This window comes from Carcharodon carcharias, chromosome 19 (genome assembly GCF_017639515.1).
Source record: "Carcharodon carcharias isolate sCarCar2 chromosome 19, sCarCar2.pri, whole genome shotgun sequence".
In the NCBI taxonomy this organism is placed as follows: Eukaryota; Metazoa; Chordata; class Chondrichthyes; order Lamniformes; family Lamnidae; genus Carcharodon; species Carcharodon carcharias.
This window is the reverse complement of record NC_054485.1, coordinates 115023372-115035788: the sequence shown is the minus strand read 5'-3', so window position 1 is coordinate 115035788 and position 12417 is coordinate 115023372. Positions and strand designations below refer to the sequence as shown.

Below are 12417 nucleotides of genomic sequence, written 5' to 3'. Positions count from 1 at the left end.
ACCCTGTAAGACAGTGCATTCCAGACCCTAACAACTCGATTGACCCTGTCTCCACCACACTCTCAGACAGTGCATTCCCGATCCTAACGACTCGATTGACCCTGTCTCTACCACACTCTCAGGCAGTGCATTCCAGATCCTAACCACTCGATTGACCCTGCCTCCACCACACTCTCGGACAGAGCATTCCAGCCCCTAACCACTTGATTGACCCTGTCTCCACCACACTCTCCGACAGTGCATTCCAGATCCCTACCATTCGATTGACCATGTCTCCATCACACCTTCAGAGTGTATTTCAGATCCTAACCACTCAGTTGACCCTGTCTCCACCACCCTCTAAGACAATGCATTCCAGACCCTAACAACTCGATTCACCCTGTCTCCACCATATTCTCAGACAATGCATTCCAGACCCTAACCATTCGATTGATCCTGTATCCCAAACACTCTCAGACAGTGCATTCCATATCCTAACCACTCGATGGACCCTGTCTCCACCGCACTCTCTGACAGTGCATTCCAGACCCTTACCACTCGATTGACCTTGTCCCCGCAACACTCTCAGACAGTGTATTCCAGATCCTAAACAAACGATTGACCCTGTCTCCACCACACTCTCAGTCAGTGCATTCCAGATCTTATCTACTTGACTGAACCTGTCTTCACCACACTCTCAGACAGTGCATTCCAGACCCTAACCACTCAATTGACCCTGTTTCCACCACACTCTCAGGTAGTGCATTCCAGTTCCTAACCACTCGATTGACCCTGTCTCCAGCACACTCTCAAACAGTGTATTCCAGAGCCTTACCACTCGATTGACCCTGTCTCCACCACACTCTCAGACAGTGCATTCCAGACCCTAACCACTCCCTTGACCCTGTCTCCACCTCCCCCTCAGAGAGTGTATTCCAGCCAGAGATATATGACCTTATGTAACCAACAACATTTAACTTATCAGTCCACCCCTTTACCATGTAGTTGATTTGTTCAATTCCCCTTTTTCTAATTCACTGTCTGCATCAACTTTGGTTACTGCTGGTGGTTAGATGAGGCAGTGATTGTGCTGCATAATATTGTGAGACACTTTTGGAAGATCACGTGCTCCTTCATTTCTGTGAAAAGAGAAAAGGGAAAATGTCAAGATGTTAGCTCAATTAATCAGAGTGCGGCAGTGCTAGTAAGTCTTGGTACTTTCTGTGATGCTGAAGCTGCGAGAGCTTGCTATTCAGTGGGGTATGAAAATTATGACATTAGCCATAGGTTTGAGGGAAGAATCCTGTTTTATTGTTCTGCAGTTCTTCTATGTTTTTCCTGCAAAATATTTTTCAATATAACTTGCTTGAATGTGGTAAGAAGCCTGTATTTCCTCATTCCATTCTAGGTACAGCATTGTTCACACCAGTTGAAAGGAATCTTGCATTGCAGGTACAAGTGCTGTATTGATCCATTGGAGGTACATGGCATTCCGATAGTGTCAAGCAACAGAACATTGTTTAGGATATTGGATGTTTTAAGTGATATGGCATTACCCTGCTAGGTTCCAGTCAAGATATTCAATGTCTAAATGGCATTTTGGAAATACTGCTACGCACACAGCTTCTCAGAATTGCTGCCATACTGCATCTCCCTTAAACAGAACTATTCCAATTCGAGTGAAATATTCCCCTGGTTGTCATTGGGCAACATTACACTGGTTGGTCTCTATGCACTGGATGTCCCCCAAACACTCTCAGACAGCGCATTCCAGACCCTAACCACTCGATTGTCCTTGTCTCCACCACACTCTCAGACAGTGCATTCCAGATCCTAACCACTCGATTGACCCTGTCTCCACCACACTCTCAGACAGTGCATTCCAGATCCTAACCACTCGATTGAAACTGTCTCCATCACACTCTCAGGCAGTGCATTCCAGCTTCTAACCACTCGATTGACCCTGTCTCCACCACACTCTCAGGCAGTGCATTCCAGATCCTAACCACTCGATTGAAACTGTCTCCATCACACTCTCGGACAGTGTATTCCAGATCCTAACCACTCGACTGACCCTGTCCCAACCACACTCTCAGGCAGTGCATTCCAGACACTAACCACTCGATTGTCACCTAACCACTCGATTGACCCTGTCTCCACGAAACTCTCAGACAGTGCCTTCCAGACCCTAACCACTCGATTGACCCTGTCTCCACCACACTCTCAGACAGTGCATTCCAGACCCTAATCAATCGATTGACCCTGTCTCCACCATACTCTCAGACAGTGCATTCCAGATCCTAACCACTCAATTGACCCTGTCTCCTTTACACTCTCAGACAGTGCATTCCAGACCCTAACCACTCGATTGACCCTGTCTACACCACACTCTCAGACAGTGCATTCCAGATCCTAACCACTCGATTGACACTGTCTCTACCATAATCTCAGGCAGTGCATTCCAGACCCTAACCACTCGATTGACCCTGTCTACACCACACTCTCAGACAGTGCATTCCAGATCCTATCCACTCGATTGACCTTGTCTCCACCACACTCTCAGACAGTGCATTCCAGACCCTAACCACTCGATTGACCCTGTCTCCACCACACTCTCAGACAGTGCATTGCAGACCCTAACCACTCGATTGACCCTGTCTCCACCACACTCTCACGCAGTGCATTGCAGACCCTAACCACTCGATTGACCCTGTCTCCACCACACTCTCACGCAGTGCATTGCAGATCCTAACCACTCGATTGACCCTGTCTCCACCACACTCTCAGACAGTGCATTCCAGACCCTAACCACTCGATTGACCCTGTCTCCACCACACTCTCACGCAGTGCATTCGATGTCCTAACAACTCGATTGACCTTGTCTCCACCACACTCTCAGACAGTGCATTCCAGACCCTTACCACTCGATTGACCCTGTCTCCACCACACTCTCAGACAATGCATTCCAGAACCTAACCACTCGATTGACCCTGTCTCCACCACACTCTCAGACAGTGCATTCCAAACCCTAACCACTCGATTGACCCTATCCCCGCCACAATCTCAGACAGTGTATTCCAGATCCTAACCATTCGATTGACCTTGTCTCCACCACACTCTCAGACAGTGCATTCCAGACCCTAACCACTCGATTGACCCTGACTCCACCACATCTTCAGACAGTGCATTCCAGATCCTACCCACTCGATTGACCCTGTCTCCTCCACACTCTCAGAGATGTATTCCAGATCCTAACCACTCGATTGACCTTGTCTCCACCACACTCTCAGACAGTAAATTCCCGATTCTAACCACTCGATTGACCCTGTCTCCAACACATTGTCAGACAGTGTATTCCAGATCCTAACTACTCGATTGACCCTGTCTCCACCACACTCTCAGACAGTGCATTCCAGACCCTAACCACTCGATTGACCCTTTCTCCACCACACTCTCAGACAATGCATTCCTGATCCTAAACTCTCGATTGACCCTGTCTCCACCACATTTTCAGACAGTGTATTCCAGATCCTACCCACTCGATTGAACCTGTCTGCACCACACTCTCAGACAGTGCATTCCAGATCCTAACCATTCAAATGACCCTGTCTCCACCACACTCTCAGACAGTGCATTCCAGATCCTAACCACTCGATTGACCCTGTCTCCACCACACTCTCAGACAGTGCATTCCAGACCCTTACCACTCGATTGACCCTGTCTCCACCACACTCTCAGGCAGTGCATTCCAGATCCTAAACACTCGATTGACCCTGTCTCCGCCACACTCTCAGACAGTGCATTCCACATCCTACCCACTCACCCTTTGAAAATGTTTCCTCTCTCATTTCTTTTGGCACTTTTCCATTTCATTGTCAATCTGCGCCCTATGGTTCTCTATCTTCCCTCACACCTGTGGCTGCAGTGACTCCCCTATCTACTCTCTCTATACCCCTCCTGGTTTGCAATCCCAGGACCTGGTGTACTAGCTGGGTTTGTTGATCTACTGCTGCTTTAGCAAGCAGTACTGTCTGTGCAACTGCACTGTCTGAGAGAAGGCGCCTTGTCCGCAAAAGCAACAATTACTCCCTGCTCCAGCGAGTGAACCAAAAAACCTCTTGCCAAACAACTCTTGACATGTCACAGAGCATTTCAAACAATTTACCAACAAGATATGGAAAACCTATATTAAAAGGGTAGTACTAGAATCCTAGAATACTGTGATCAGTTTTGGTCCCCTTATCTAAGGAAAGATATACTGGCATTGGAGGCAGTCCAGAGAAGGTTTTCTATGTTGTTCCTAGGTATGGAGGGATTTTCTTATGAGGAGAGGTTGAGTAGGTTGGGCCTGTACTCATTGGAGTTTAAAAGAATGAGAGGTGACCTTATTGAAACATATAAGATTCTTCGGGGGCTTGACAGGGTAGATGTTGAGAGGTTGTTTCCCCTTGTGGAAGAGTCTAGGACCAGAGGGCATAATCTCAGAGTAAAGGGTCACCCATTTAAGACAGAATGAGGAGGAATTTCTTCTCTCAGAGGGTAGTGAATCTGTGGAATTCTTTACCGCAGAGGGCTGGAGAGACTGGGTTGTTAAGTATATTCAAGGCTGAGATGGACAGATTTTAACCAGTCAGTGAATCAAGGGTTATGGGGAAAAGGCAGGAAAGTGGAGTTGAGAATTATCAGATCAGCCATGATCTCAGTGAATAACAGAGCAGAGTCGATGGGCTGAATGGCCTACTCCTGCTCCTACATCTTGTGGTTTTATGGATCTAGAATAAACAGCAGCAGCTTATATTTATTGAGTCCCTTTAGCGTAATGAAGCAGAGCCAAAGTGTTTGGTGCAGGAACGTAGGGAACTGCACGAAGAGTTTGAGTGAGGAGAGTGAGGCAGACAGAGATTCAGAGAGGGATTAGGGAGGGAATTCCAGAGCTCGGGGCCCAGGGAACTGAAGGCACGGCCGCCAATGGGGGAGAGATTAAAACCGGGAATGCTCAAGAGGCCGGAATTAGAGGAGAGCCGAGATCTCGGAGGGTGGTGGGGCTGGAGGAGGTTACAGAGATAGGGAGGGAGGGGTAAGACCCTGGAGGGAGTTGGAAACCAGGGTGAGAATGTTAAAATTGAGTCACTGCTTGACCGGGAGCCAGTGTAGGTCAGCGAGCACAGCGGGTGTGGGGGAAGATGGACATGGGCAGCAGAGTTCTGGGTGACCTCCAGTCTACAGGGGGTGGGATGAGGGGGAAGCAGCCCGGAGAGTGTTGGAATAGTCAAGTCCGGAGGTGATGAAGGAACAGATAAGTCCAGTGCACAATTAGCAGGCTGGTTTGGCAAACGGCCACTTCAGTAACAAACTTCACCCACTCCAACTTATCATCAAAACCTTATTATCTTTCATTCACAGAGTGGTCACTGACTGAGGGTCAGTACTGAGGGAGTGCTGCACTGTCAAAGGATCAGTACTGAGGGAGTGCTGCACTGTCAGAGGGTCCGTACTGAGGGAGTGCTGCACTGTCAGACGGTCAGTACTGAGGGAGCACTGCACTGTCAAAGGATCAGTACTGAGGGAGTGCTGCACTGTCAGAGGGTCAGTACTGAGGGAGTGCTGCACTGTCAGAGGGTCAGTACTGAGGGAGCACTGCACTGTCAAAGGATCAGTACTGAGGGAGTGCTGCACTGTCAGCGGTTCAGTACTGAGGGAGTGCTGCACTGTCAGAGGGTCAGTACTGAGGGAGTGCTGCACTGTCAGAGGGTCAGTACTGAGGGAGTGCTGCACTGTCAGAGGGTCAGTACTGAGGGAGTTTTTTTCATTCATTCAGAGGATGTGGGTGTCAATGTCTGGGCCCAGCATTTATTGCCCATCCCTAATTACCCCTTGAGAAGGTGATGGTGAGCTGCCTTCTTGAGCCGCTGCAGTCCATGTGGTGTAGGTACACCCACAGTGCTGTTAGGGAGGGAATTCCAGGATTTTGTCCGTGTGGTGTAGGTACACCCACAGTGCTGTTAGGGAGGGAGTTCCAGGATTTTGTCCATGTGGTGTAGGTACACCCACAGTGCTGTTAGGGAGGGAGTTCCAGGATTTTGACCCAGTGACAGTGAAGGAATGGTGATATACTTCCAAGTCAGGATGGTGAGTGACTTGAAGGGGAACTTCCAGGTGGTGGTGTTCCCTTCTATCTGCTGCCCTTATCCTTCTAGATGGTAGTGGTCGTGTGTTTGGAAGGTGCTGTCGAAGGAGCCTTGGTGAATTCCTGCAGTGCATCTTGTAGATGGTACACACACTGCTGCTACTGTGTGTCGGTGGTGGAGGGAGTGAATGTTTGTGGATGAGGTGCCAATCAAGTGTGGCTGCTTTGTCCTGGATGGTGTTGAGCTTCTTGAGTGTTGTGGGAGCTGCACTCATCCAGGCAAGTGGAGAGTATTCCATCTCACTCCTGACTTGTGCCTTGTAGATGGTGGACAGACTTTGGGGAGTCAGGAGGTGAGTTACTCACCGCAGAATTCCCAGCCTCTGACCTGCTCTTGTAACCGCAGTATTTATATGGCTGGTCCAGTTCAGTTTCTGGTCAATGGTAACCCCCAGGATGTTGATAGTGGGGGATTCAGTGATGGTAATGCCATTGAACACCAAGGGGCGATGGATGGATTCTCTCTTGGTGGAGATGGTCATTGCCTGACATTTGTGTGGTGTGAATTTCAGAGAGCAGTTCAGAGTCAATCACATTGCTGTGGGTCTGGAGTCACATGTAGGCCCAGACAGGGTAAGGGTAGAAGATTTCCTTTCCTAAAGGGCATTAGCAACCCAGATGGGTTTTTACAACAATCAGAAACATGGACATCACTTTTTAAATCAATTCAAACATTTATTAATGGAGTTTAAATTCCACCAGCTGCCGTGGTGGGATTTGAACCCATGGTCCCAGAACAATAGCCTGGGCCTCTGGATTACTAGCCCAGTGACACTACCACCACACCACTGTCTCCTCCTATTTCCATAATTACAGAACTGCCACATGTACCTTTAACGTGTAGAAGGAGGCCATTCAGCCCATCGATCTGGACTGGCCCTCTGAAAGAGCATTCCTAGTCCCACTCCCCTGCCTTATCCCTGTAATCTTGCACATTCTCTCTTTTCAGGTAGCAATCCAACTCCCTTTTCAATACCTTGATCAAACCTGCCCCCACCACCCTTTCAGGAAGTTTGTTCCAGACTCCAACCACCCTCTGGGTGAATAAAGCCTTTCCTCACATCACATTTACTCCTTTTGCCAATTATTTTAAATCTGTGCTCTCTAGTTCTCTTGATGCTTGAGTGGGAACAGTTTCTCACTATTTACCTAGTCCATACCCCTCAGGGTCTTGAATACCTCTATCAAGTCTCCTCTCAGCCTTCTTTTCTCCAAGGAAAACAGTCACAGCCTCTCCAATCTATCCTCATAGCCACAGTTCTTCATCCCGGAAATCATTCCTGTGAATCTCCTCTGTACTCTCTCCAATGCCTTCACATCCTTCCTCAAGTATGGCACCCCGAACTGGGCACAGTACTCCAGATGAGGCCTAACTAGTGTCTTACACAAGTTCAACATGACCTCCTTACTTTTGTACTCAATGCCCCTATTAATAAAGCCTAACTAAGGTACTATATGCTTTATTAACTGCTCTCTCAACATGTCCTGCCACCTTCAATGACCTATGTACATAAACACTGAGGTCCCTCTGTTCCTCCTTTAGAGGCTCTCCCTTTATTTTATACTGTCTCACCATATATTTCCTACCAAAACGAATTCTCTGCATTGAACTTCATCTGCCACTTGCCTATCCAATCCAACAACATGTCTATGTCCTTTTGAAGTTCAAGACTATCCCCATCACAGTTGACAACATTTCCAATCTTCGTATCGTGTGCAAATTTGGAAACTATGCCCTGTCCACCAGTCTAGGTCATAAATATATATCAGGAAGAGCAAGGGTCCCAACACTGACCCCTGAGGAGCTCCACTACAAACCTTCCTCCAATCTGAAAAACAGCCATTTATCACCGCTCTCTGTTTCCTGTCACACAGCCAATTTCTTATCCAAGTGTCTACTTTCCCTTTTATTCCACAACTTAAAATTTTGCTCTCAATTCTGATGTGTGGCACTGTATCAAATGCCTTTTGAAAATCCACATACACCTATCAAGGAAAAATACCAACCACAGGTCTCTCTTCTGACAATGTCCAATTCATTCCATGAGACAACCTCTGTTTGTGTTTCCTGTGTGCTATATCCTTTTTACCTACTCCTGGCCTAATCTTTGATCTCAGGTAATTTCACCTGTCCAGGCCTGTTTTTTTTTACTGTTCTTACTTCCCTTTATAACTTAGCCCTTTAGGTGATTTTTCTTTCCCACACCACATCAACAGCGTTTCCTCTATCACCTTTCATGTTACCTCATTTAAAAAACTCCAGCAAGTTAGCTAAACATGATTTTCCCTTGATGAACCCATTCTGGCTTTCCTTAATTACCATGCACCTATCTTAAGTGATTATTGACTTTATTCCGTACTATAGTTTCCAGAAGTTTCCCTATCACTGAGGTCAAACTGGCTGATCTGTAGATGCCAGCTTTATCCTGGCACCCCTTTTCAAACAAGAGTATAACACTGGCAATTCTCCAGTCCTCTGGCACCTCCCCTGTGTCGAAGGAAGACTGGAAGATTATCACTAGTGCCTCCTTACCTTTGGATTCATCTTATCCAGTCCTGGTAACTTATCTACTTTAAGTAAAGGCATTGTAAACATCGACCAGTCCTGTATATTCAGTACACCATCTTGGTAAAAGCAAAATACCGTGGATGCTGGAGATCTGAAACAAATGCAGAAAACGCTGGAAAAGCTCAGCGGGTCTGACAGTGTCTGCGGAGAGAGGAACAGAGTTGATGGTTCCAGTCTGTGTGACTCTGTTTCTCCTGCAGTATTTTGCTTTTATCTTAGAGTCTGAACTGATTGCTTGGCTGAACTTCTCCAAATTCCCAACCTTTGTCCAGTCTCAACCGCACCCATCCCCACCCCCACACAGATTTAAAAATAACCACACCAGGACCTGGTTTGCAAAGGAGGCAGGAGAAGCAGACTCAGAGAATGTACCTGTTTCCGACAGCAGCTCAGACTGGAGACTGTCACTGAGAAAATCCAGCCGGAGCTGGCATTGATAGGCTCTCATGTTATTGTAAAGAGGCCCCATCGGTCAGACTGCAGGATGTGTGCTGTCAGAGAGAGAGCGAGGGGCAGCCCTCAGTCCCACAGGGCAGGAGCTGAGAACAGAAGCTGCCTGTGTGACCACTGAAGCTGGGCTCTATTCACAGGCAGCACATCTCAGCTCTCTGTCACCACACATTCCACACGCAAAACAAACTCAATACACGTCAGGATGGCCCCCGGAATTTTCCAGACTCGATCCCACTGAGATGGGGCAGGAAAGGTCCCTCCCCCCATCACTGAGATCTCCACAAACCCAACAACCCCTCCCTATCTCTGTAACCTCCTCAGGCCTCTACACTCCTCCCTAACTCTGTAACCTCCTCCAGCCCCTACACCCCTCCTATCTCTGTAAACTCCTCCAGCCCCGACACCCCTCCCTATCTCTGTAACCTCCTCCAGCCCCTACACCCCTCCCTATCTCTGTAACCTACTCCAGTCACTACACCCCTCCCTATCTCTGTAACCTACTCCAGTCACTACACCCCTCCCTATCTCTGTAACCTCCTCCAGCCCCTACACCAATCCCTATCTCTGTAACCTCCTCCAGACCCTACACCCCTCCCTATCTCTGTAACCTCCTCCAGCCCCTACAACCCTCCCTATCTCTGTAACCTCCTCCAGCCCCTACACCCCTCCCTATCTCTGTAACCTCCTAAAGCCCCTACACACCGCCCTATCAATGTAACTTCCTCCAGCCACTACAACCCTCCCTATCTTGGTAACCTCCTCCAGCACCTACACCCCTCCCTATCTCTGTAACATCCTCCAGCCCCTACACCCCTCCCTATCTCTGTAACCTCCTCCAGCTCCTACACCCCTCCCTATCTCTGTAAACTCCTCCAGCCCATACACCCTTCCCTATATCTGTAACCTCCTATAGCCTCTACAACCCTCCCTATCTCTATAACATCCTCCAGCCCCTACAACCCTCCCTATCTCTGTAACCTCCTCCAGCCTCTACACCACTCCCTATTTCTGTAACCTCCTCCAGCCCCTACAACCCTCCCTATCTCTGTAACCTCCTCCAGCCCCTACACGCCTCCCTATCTCTGTAACCTCCTCCAGACCCTACACCCCTCCCTATCTCTGTAAACTCCTCCAGCCCCTAAACCCCTCCCTATCTCTGCAACCTCCTCCAGCCCCTACACCCCTCCCTATCTCTGTAGCCTCCTCCAGCCCCTACACCCCTCCCAATTTCTGTAACCTCCTCCAGCCCCTACAACCCTCACTATCTCTGTAACCTCCTACAGCCCCTACAACCCTCCCTATCTCTGTAACCTCCTCCAGCCACTACACCCCTCCCTATCTCTGTAACCTCCTCCAGCCCCTACAAACCTGCCTATCTCTGTAACCTCCTCCAGCCCCTACACCCCTCCCTATCTCTGTAACCTCCTCCAGCCCCTACAACCCTCCCTATCTCTGTAACCTCCTCCAGCCCCTACAACCCTCCCTATCTCTGTAACCTCCTCCAGCCCCTACACTCCTCCCTATCTCTGTAACATCCTCCAGCCCCTACACACCTCCCTATCGCTGTAACCTCCTCCAGCCCCTGCACCCCTCCCTATCTCTGTAACCTCCTCGAGCCCCTACACCCCTCCCTATCTCTGTAACCTCCTCCAGCCCCTACACCCCTCCCTATCTCTGAAAACTCCTCCAGCCCCTACACCCCTCCCTATCTCTGTAACCTCCTCCAGCCCCTACACCCCTCCCGATCTCTGTAACCTCCTCCAGCCCCTACTCCCCTCCCTATCTCCTAAAGCTCCTCCAGCACCTACAAACCTCCCTACATCTGTAACCTCCCCCAGCCCCTAAAACCCTCCCTATCTCCTAAACCTCCTCCAGCCCCTACAACCCTCCCTATCTCCTAAAACTCCTCCAGCCCCTATAACACTCCCTAACTCTGTAACCTCCTCCAGCCCCTACACCCCTCCCTATCTCTGTAAACTCCTCCAGCCCCTACACCTCTCCCTATCTCTGTAACCTCCTCCAGCCCCTACACCCCTCCCTATATCTGTAACCTCCTCCAGCCTCTACAACCCTCCCTAATTCTGTAACCTCCTCCAGACCCTAAAACCCTCCCTATCTCCTAAACCTCCTCCAGCCTCTACAACCCTCCCTAATTCTGTAACCTCCTCCAGACCCTAAAACCCTCCCTATCTCCTAAACTTCCTCCAGAACCTACAACCCTCCCTATCTCTGTAACCTCCTCCAGCCCCTACACCACTCCCTATCTTTGTAACCTCCTCCAGCCCCTACACCCCTCCCTATCTCTGTAAACTCCTCCAGACCCTACACACCTCCCTATCTCTGTAACCTCCTCCAGCCCCTACACCCCTCCCTATCTCTGTAACCTCCTCCAGTCCTTACACCCCTGCCCATCTCTGTAACCACCTCTAGCACATACACCCCTCCCTATCTCTGTAACCTCCTCCAGCCCCTACATACCTCCCTATCTCTGTAACATCCTGCAGCCCCTACACCCCTCCCTATCTCTGTAACCTCCTCCAGCCCCTACACTCCTCCCTATCTCTGTAACCTCCTCCAGCCACTACACCCCTCACTATCTGTGTAACCTCCTCCAGCCCCTACAATCCTCCCTATCTCCTAAACCTCCTCTAGACCCTAAAACCCTCCCTATCTCCTAAACCTCCTCCAGCCCCTAAAACCCTCCCTATCTCTGTAAACTCCTCCAGCCCCTACACCCCTCCCTATCTCTGTAAACTCCTCCAGCCCCTACAGCCCTCCCTATCTCTGTAACCTCCACCAGCACCTACACCCCTCCTTATCTCTGTAACCTCCTCCAGCCCCTACAACCCTCCCTATCTCTGTAACCTCCTCCAGCCCCTACACTCCTCCCTATCTCTGTAACATCCTCCAGCCCCTACACCCCTCCCTATCGCTGTAACCTCCTCCAGCCCCTGCACCCCTCCCTATCTCTGTAACCTCCTTGAGCCCCTACACCCCTCCCTATCTCTGTAACCTCCTCCAGCCCCTACACCCCTCCCTATCTCTGAAAACTCCTCCAGCCCCTACACCCCTCCCGATCTCTGTAACCTCCTCCAGCCCCTACTCCCCTCCCTATCTCCTAAAGCTCCTCCAGCACCTACAAACCTCCCTACATCTGTAACCTCCCCCAGCCCCTAAAACCCTCCCTATCTCCTAAACCTCCTCCAGCCCCTACAACCCTCCCTATCTC

General features: G+C 49.6%; 1 protein-coding gene across 1 annotated transcript in view; it reads left to right on the top strand.

Moving 5' to 3' along the window:
• Positions 1 to 1425: 1425 nt before the first annotated feature.
• Positions 1426 to 12417, top strand: part of b3galt4 (UDP-Gal:betaGlcNAc beta 1,3-galactosyltransferase, polypeptide 4) — a 155205-nt gene continuing 144213 nt past the window's right edge. Inside the window, exon 1 of the mRNA XM_041213376.1 lies at positions 1426 to 1459. The gene's annotated coding sequence lies outside the window, so the exon portion shown is untranslated. The remainder of the gene's footprint in view (positions 1460 to 12417) is intronic.